Raw genomic sequence first — 9278 nt, forward strand, 5'->3', positions numbered from 1 at the left:
GCTAAGAGTCTACCTATACAAATATGACTAACCTCACCATAATTAATAATTGACTAAAACCCATGGCCCTTTGAAAACACAATTTACATATGAGATTGAAGAGTCAAGTGACACAGCAAGATGGTTCGTAAACTTCATGACTAGCTTTAAAAACAATCAGCTCACAATATAAAGACATGATTTTATTTTCTGTGAACAATAAGTCTTCTACAAAGATCTGTAAGGATTTAGGTTACTTCTTAGGATAAGCATCTTTACTTGGCAGAAACATTTTGTAAATATTTTTAGTGTTCATGTCCCTGTGTATGCTTCCCATTTTTCACTGACTAAGAAAACATTCTGATAGAAAAATCATATTTTTGTTTAAGAGATCTACCAAGTAGAAACAAAGACTGACATTGCACTTTGTATGAATTGGATACAGTTGTCTGGTCTTTTTGATGTCCCGATTCAACCACATTTGAGGTAAATTGTCTTTCTCAAAAACACATAAATAGAAAGCCCTCTTGTTTTCATTATGGAGTTATATGAAATAAAATTTAAACCCCCTACAAAACGGTTCTATGTAGATTTTAAAAAACAGACAAAACAGAACCTCAACACCACAAAATCCTAACTCTAAGTAGGTATTTTCCTTCCCTTTCTGTAGGTGTACTTATCTGTTCCTGTGTGTGTGTGTGTGTGTGTGTGTGTGTGTGTGTTTGTGTATGTACATTCAGAAGCCAGAGGGCAGACTCAGACCTCTCTGTCCATGTACTCATCTGTCCATTTGTGCATATACATGTGTGCATGTACATGCAAAAGCCAGAGGGCAGACTCAGACATCATTTTTCAGATGCCATTCACCTTGGTTTTGGAGATAGGATCAGTCTCCCACTGTCCTAGAATTTTCTCCCATGGCTGGGATGACTGGCTGGTGTGCCTCAGGCCTGTTCCTGTATCCACCTTCCGCTGCTGGGATCACAGGTGTGCACCTCTATAGACGGCTTTTTGACATGAGTACTGAAAATAAACCTGAGGTTTTCATACTTGCACAACAAGTTCTTTAATAAGTGTGCCATCTCCTCAGAACCATAATTTTTCTTTCTTCTCTTGATTAGTGCCAGAATCAATGCCCTGAGTTAAATCTCCAGAAAACAAACAAACAAAAAGAATGAGAGCTCAAAATGATCTAAGAAGGAGTTGACACAGGTTCACATCTCAGGACATCAAGCAATGAAGGAAAGATTTAAGTGCAGTCAGTGCAAGACGTCTGGCACTGAGGTCCATTCTACACACCTCAATGTTCTCTGTGGGCTTCAGTTTGTACTTTTCTATCTTGTATGATGATCTAAATACTCAAACGTCTACTGCCAATATCCACAACCCTGCTCCATCCCCACTTTTTAGACCCACACACAATGTGCCCTCTTCTTTCTTTATGAAAGGTTCTTCCTCTACTACCCTCCCAAACCTGATTCTACATCTTGCTCCAAGGGTCTTAGAATTCTACTGTTGTCTTGAAACTTGACAGTATAGGCTAAAGTTGGTAATTCCAAGGTCTAGATATTCCTCAAAGGATCAGATACTTTACACACACACACACACACACACACACACACACACACCACTGCACTGCAGTCTACATAAACAAAGTAAGTGTTGGGTGGATCAGTGAGATGACTCCATGGAAAAAGGTGCTTGCCTTAAATCCCGATGACCTGAGATTGATCCCTGGGTCCCACCTGGTGGAAGGAGAAAAACATTTCCTACAGGCTGTTCCATGACCTTTCTTTTATTGTTCTATTGTGAAGAGACTCCATGACAAAGGCAACTCTTATACATGACAGTGTTTAACTAGGGGCTTTCTTACAGTTTCAAAGGGTCCTTTATCGTCATGGTGAAAAGCAGACAGGTTGGTGCTGTAGCAATATCTGCGAGTTTTACATCTGACCCACAGGCAACAGGCAAAGAGAGAGATTGGGCTTAGAATGAGTTTTAAAACTTCAAAGCCACCCCCAGTAACATACCTCCTCATACGAAACACATCTAATCCAACATGACACACCACCTAATCCTTTCCAAACAGTTTATCAACTGGGGACCAAATATTCAAATACATGTATCTATGGAGAACATTCTCATTAAAATGAACACAACCTCCAAACTATATACTTTGGTCAATAGACCCAGACAGACACACACATATGCACACACAAATAATTATAAACCCTTAAAAATAATGTAGCTAGTTAAATCACTTATATATATTATAAAACAAAAGAACAAAATGCAAATGCTAGTTAATTAGATACTCAGGGATTCAGAGAAATTGACAATATTGACTTGTTCAGATTAGGCAATTAAATTTTGAAAATTTGAATTATAGTGAAAATTTCCTGCCAGCATCACCCAAAAAGAGATAGAAAATGAATAATACAAATAGTGGGAAAAAGTATCTAACAAGCTATAGCTCATGAAAATGATGGCTGCAAAGGCCATATAAATAGTTCCTATCAAAGTTTCAAAAGTAGATAACTCATTTTATTTATTGTAGCTCTGAATATTACAAACTAGAAAATCTGTCACATTCCTCTATAAACCTAATACCACATTGGTACCAAAGCTATTTAAATAGAGTAAAATTAAGTGTATTTAATGAAATTTAACAAGTCCAGCTTGATAAAAACACAGATAGGGATTATAAAAGATAATATGAAGAAGGTGTTTTAAAAAAGAATTCCAATATCAGAGCTAGTGGATATAGTAATGAGTGTAGCTAATTAAGTTATGCAAATATGGAAGCGGAAATCTAATAATCAAGGAAGAAAACAGGTAGGCATTTGTAGTTAAACTAAATTAATCTCACAGACCATCTATGAGAAATCTAAGCTAAATATATCATAGAACATCATTTTCCTCTAGTCAACATGTAAACATAAAAATTATTGATAAAATTTGGCCATGATGTAGTTGAAGCTTGGAGATAAACAAAATCTACTTAATTCTATAAATTTACAAATTGGACTGGACTATTTTGCTTCCATGCATTTAAAATAAAAATACATACAGTGAGAATTTTGGCAAATATTTTTGGATATTTGTTTTATATATTAAATGACAAAAAGTGATATGAAAAAGATTATGTAATCATTTGTGCAAAAAGTGGGACACACACAAATGTGCACACACACACACACACACCACTCATTTACACTGGATGTGAAGAAATACCTAAACAGCTGATAAGAACTGTTGCCTCCAGATGTTACTGTGTAATGCTTACAGTTTGCTTTTAAAGTCTTTCCTTCCTTCCTTCCTTCCTTCCTTCCTTCCTTCCTTCCTTCCTTCCTTCCTTCCTTCTTTCTTTTTGATTTATAGAAAAGAGAGAGAAAGATGGTAGGGAGGAGCTAACACCTGGCCCTAAGATTTTCATTTAGTAACCTATATTTTGAAAGCAACATTGCCCGCCCATGAAGGACATTTCTGTTCAAACTCATTTATATATAATATGCAATTAGCTTACAAACTAGCAGTTTTCTCTAAGACGTCCTCACACATTTTTAGTTTTGAGTAACCCATCCCTTTCTCTCTGCTGTGCCATATCAACCTACCCCATTCTTACACTTTTAACCCAGTTTTCATCCCTTGTCTTTTGTTTCGAGATCATGGATTTCTATATGGTTTTTCATACATTCTTCATTGTGGTTAAGTCTTTTCCTATCCCTTACCACTTCCCTATTTGAGTCTTTCCATCCATGGGAACTGATTTTTAATGAGAATAATATCCTAATGGGTCAAACAATTGACAACTGAATACTCATTTGGGACTTTAAAAAGAATAAATATGTTCAATGTCTTTTGTATACAACTCTCTGATTTAAATCAGAGTGCACTTAATTCTTAGCACCCTATACTGGATTAGATCTCCAAGTATGGAGAGAATACATGTCCTGTGTGTATTGGGCAAATTTAAGAAGATGAAATTAATTGCTAGTTTGTTTTCTAAGGGTTTGATTTTGTATACTTTAGACAGCCTAAAACTGTATGTATTTTAGTACACATGGGCACAAATATTTCATTTAAGAGTATTCCATTTTCTCTACTTCCTTTTCTATCAGTTTTATTCTTGCATAATTATCAATAAACTACACCACACGTCATAGGTTCAAACAAGGACATGACTCCTTTGTACTTTCCTTCAAAGTGGAGTCCATGCAGATTAGCCAGTAGTTGTTTGGCCTTTGCAAGTTGAAACTAGCTTTGTTGAATGTTAGAGAAGATCCGGAGCCTGCCCTGCCCTTCCATGCCATTGGATTTCAGTGACCCATGACTACCCCAGAGCAGAAGGGGGCTGTGGCCATAAGATAACTCTTACCAAATGAAGTTTTGATGAGTTAAGTGTAGATGAATCAGGAACATGCATATTATATTTCCCCTGAAATAGATGAGGATTTAAAAATTAAGGGGAAAATGGCTTGGAAAAATGTTTTGGAAGGTTTTGCCAAAACCAAAACATTTGAAAAAAATGATCTGGATATTTGCACAACATCCACAAGTTTTGCCTATCCCTAATTTTTATAGTTTGGCATTAACTCTTGGGATCTGGTACAACAAAATTGAAATTCGGATGGAAAGTAGGTTACCATCTGTCATTTATGCAGAGCTGCATTTTCTATAATTAGTTTTTAATATATTTCATTTCATTTTACTTGTTCTTCCAAATGATTTAGTAAAAATTCATTTAATTGGGCACATTTGATCCCCTCTATTCTTCCCTCTCTTTTTTGAATCTTTAGTCTTCAATTTAGAATTTGTCATGTGTGTGCTCTGTGTAGTCTTAAAATTGTTTGACTAAGGTGCATCCGGTCAACTCTCCCTTCATTTTGTTTCAACAATGATTTGTAGAGTCTATTCATTTTTATTTTTTCATTTCTAAACTTGTTATTACTATTTTTATTAAAACCATAAGTATATGGAGCTTTATGTGATGCTTTGGTAAATACATGTATAATACATACATACATACATACATACATACATAAATTTACTCTATCAATAAATGCATGTATCATCTTACCTATAGTATTTTACGATGAGTGTTTTAAAAGTTATCATCTTAGTTTGAAATGTGCATTATTGTTGTCTTTAGTTACTATGTTAGACGAAACACCTCAGAGTCCATTTCTTCCATCTATTAGAAGCTTTTTTCCTAAAAATTTTGTTTTATTTTATATACCAACTCTAGTTCCCCCTCCCTCTCCTGCTCCTGCCCCCCATGTCCCCCCTTCCCATCACCCATCCACTCCTCAGAGGGAGTAAGTCATATCAGAGATTATTTTATCTTATTATTAAGATTTCCTTCGGCCGGGTGTTGGTGGCGCACGCCTTTAATCCCAGCACTTGGGAGGCAGAGGCAGGTGGATCTCTGTGAGTTCAAGGCCAGCCTGGTCTACAAGACCTAGTTCCAGGACAGCCTCCAAAAAGCCACGGAGAAACCCTGTCTCGAAAAAAAAAAAGATTTCCTTCATACAATATATTTTGATCATGTTGTCTGTTCCTTCATCTCCTCTAAAATCCTCCTTATCTCTTAGAAGCTTTTATACCCTTGATCAAGAAGTCCTCTGTCCCTCACTCCCAAGTTCTACCCTTAGTTCTTCTAACCACCATTTTACTGTTCACTTCTCTAACCTCTGTTCTATATTACATATATGTAAAATTATGAGAAATTTGTTTTCATGTGCATGGCTTATTTAACCTAGCATACTTCCTCCATATTCACTTACACTGTGCCTAACTATAGCATTTTCCTCCTTTTACGGCTGAGGAATATTCTTCTGTGTAAACACACACCACATTTTCTTTACTCAGGCTTCTGCTGATGGACCCCTGGGCTGATTCTGTATCTCAGCTTTTGAGAACATTGCTGCAATGAGCATAGGAGTGAGAGGGCAGGAGGGAAGAGGGAACTGGGATCCACATGTAAAATGAGATTTTTTTTATAAAACAGAATAGAGTCCTCAAGAGTCTAAGGTTTGGGACTCTGATGCCTGATAATGGACTCTCAACCATTACTTCTTTGGTTCTGGGTCTTCAGAGTCATGAGCACTATATGCTGACAAAACTCCAAATGACTCAAGGCATGCCAGACATCTTGATTTGACAGTCATTATGTTCCTGTCAACTTTTCCTCCTGCCTAGACCTCAAATAAAGACAAATTGAAATAAGAAAAAGATCCCTGGATCTTTCATTTCTGTTTTCCAACATGATTCATGAAGTCTATGAAAATTAATCTTTATCCAATTATATAGTTTCTAAAAGCTAGTCTATGTGTGTTAAATATTTATGGACTTCCTCTCATCAGACAGTCACAGGAATTTTAGAAATACGCATAACTGCGTTCCCAGTGGGAGTAAGCAACAGAGGTGGCTAATCTATGTTAAAGGTTGTCAGTAGTTATAATAAAGAGTGCTCTAATTGCTGAAGATGTGGGACAGTTAATCTTGACTTGTGCGTTGGTTAGATTGAGTAATGCTGAGGAGTTTGTAGCAGCATAGCTCAGGGTACATCTGTGATACTAGAAATAGTTTGGTCAAATGACCTAGTGAATGATTTTATTCACCAGTGGATTCAAAACTTAGACTGATTATGGCAGGTGGTAGTAATATGGAAGGTCGGGACTGGTTAGAGGGAGTGGAAGAAAGACTCATTTGGGATACATTAAGATTAACTGTGAAGGCCTATAAAACTGATTATAAAATCTTCTCTAGAAGGAAATTGTATGTTAAGATTATCCACAAATCTCTGGTTTATAAACTTCTGAAAAATAATATTTTGATCTGTCTTCTTCAGCTTGGTTATTTTCAGGTTTATCCTTTCATGTCAAGCTTTAAGTTATGATTCTATTTATGTTGTGGTCGATTAGGAGACATAATATCTTATGATGTAAGGGGTAACTTGGGCACAAAGATAGAGACTAAGGGAGGCTCTGTGAAAGTACTCAGGAAGACCCTCGAGTAATGAGCATGTTCTTTGTCTTTATTTCTGTGATGACCCTAAAAATACATTGTTAAGAGAAGCTTTTTCTTTGAGAGGAGCCTTCTCGCCTGCCTGGTTCCAGATCCGCATCAGTCCCAAATAAACACACAGGAGGCTATATTAATTATGAAGCTGTTGGCCTTGCTTATTTCTTACTGGCTAGCTCTGATTTAAGTAGTTACCTCATAATTGTTAATCTAAGTATGTCTCTTACCGGAGAAGTTTCCGGGCTCCTACCCGGCGTTACATGTCGACTCTCCTGTGTTTCTCCTACCCATCATCCTCCTGGACTCCTAGCCCCACCTATCTAGATTCCTATTGGCCAGCAGTAATTTATTGACATATACACAGGACTTCCCCAACATCTCCTCTTTTCTGTTTAAACAAAAAGAAAGGTCTTAACTTTAACATAGTCAAATTGTATATGACAGAACAGTTATCAAGTAAGAACACAGTTACAACATTTTGTCTATTAACATTTAGCAAGATCTAAAGAAAATATCATCTATCCCATCCTTGTGAGTACAAAGTCCTATATGTAGTTTATCTTTTATCATAACTAAGGAAAACTATAATTATAACTATCTATCTTCAACTCCATCAAAGACCACAGAAGGATAATATATAAACACTAGGATTGAAAGAGATATCTTACTGCCTGGACAGTCACCCGAAGTTCCTCTGTAACGTTGGGGCATCCATCTTCAGCCAATAGGCCACAATGTGTCTGGAACACTTCTCAGCAAAGCAGGAAATTTCAAACTGTCCATCTGCATCAGCAGTCTGTCAGTCATTTTTCTGTGTCCTGCAGAAAGTCTTGTAGACTCTTTCATAAAGCAGGAACCTGTAAGACTGAGTTCAGCAGTCACTTTCCTGTGGGTCCTGCATGTTCAGTTTATACAACAACAGTCAAACAATCTAGGCAAGAGCAGTTTCTTGCCCAAGTGTCTAATCTTGCCATGTTGAAAGCAAACTCCATAACAAGTTTCTTCGAAGCCCATCTTCCTCTCAGACATAATTGGTGCTGCCAGGAGCAGACATTTCTCATTGTCAAGAAAAACCCTAAACCATTTTAAATGCCATTTTCTGAAGGTCTTTGAAAGGTTTGAAGACTATTTATCTGTCTCAAATATATTTCTGTATATCTAGAAAACCTAACTTACCTAACTATAAGTTCTGACTATTATAAGTAACTATCTATAACCTGTATTCAATTATGTATTACGTTGTAAAAGATCAGTATAAGCACAATACTTAATCAAGAGGAGAAATATACACATTACAAAATTGACTTTGAATTTGTATCAATAAATGAAAAACAATACCCATACTATAATTCCCCTTTTTACCATTAAAAGGAGATTGGTTGTGATCATTAATCAATTATAAACAATCCCATTTAAATGAAAACAAAGATTTATAAACAAGATGGGAATTGGGACGTCGCTCATTCTAAACTGCTTCCTGCTGGAAGGGGGCGCCGTTCATACCATGGGGATCATGACAAAACTCAGAAACCTGTATCAGTCCATATTTTTGGGGCCTGTAAAGCTGCATCATCTTAGCTGTCTCAATTGTTGGAACATCTGGTCCACTGCTTCCGGGGGTCTTGGTTCGTCAAACCACAGAAGTCTGGAAGGAATCCTCAGCTTTTTATGTTCTGTGGAAACATAAATTAAAACTCCTTTTCCGAGTAACATATCCTTATACTTAAATTTTGAGGTCAAGGCATTTTCAAAAGATATAAGTTGAATTAATTTAGCAGCATTTATAATCAAGTGTACTTTAGCAGCTGTTCCTTCCTGAGCAATTATAAAACTGAAAAACACAATAGTGTACAGTATCCAGACTCTCTGTGTATTTTCCATCTTTGTGTGGCTTATTTATTCATCTATTATTATTATTACTCTATTTCTTTCACTTTTGTTTATTTTTCTCTGAGACAGGGTTTCTCTTTGGAAATCAGCCTGCTTCTGCCTTTGCAGCAAATCTTACTCTGCCTCCCGAGTGCTGGGATTATAGGCGTGCGCCACCAACGCCCGGCTTTTCTATTTATTTACCACTATGTCCGATTCTTTTTCTCTCTCAATCCTATATTTTTACACACACTGTAAACCTTTAGAGGTTTTGTTCATCCAAGTCTGACTTTACTGTAAATCTTTACGTTTTTCTGGCCACGTGTCTTATCTGTTAAAACCGCAGCTGTTTTAAACTGCCGTTTCAAGATGGCAGGCGTAAGCGTGATTTCAGATTACCACCT

This window comes from Mesocricetus auratus, unplaced genomic scaffold (genome assembly GCF_017639785.1).
Source record: "Mesocricetus auratus isolate SY011 unplaced genomic scaffold, BCM_Maur_2.0 Super-Scaffold_6730, whole genome shotgun sequence".
NCBI classification, from domain to species: domain Eukaryota; kingdom Metazoa; phylum Chordata; class Mammalia; order Rodentia; family Cricetidae; genus Mesocricetus; species Mesocricetus auratus.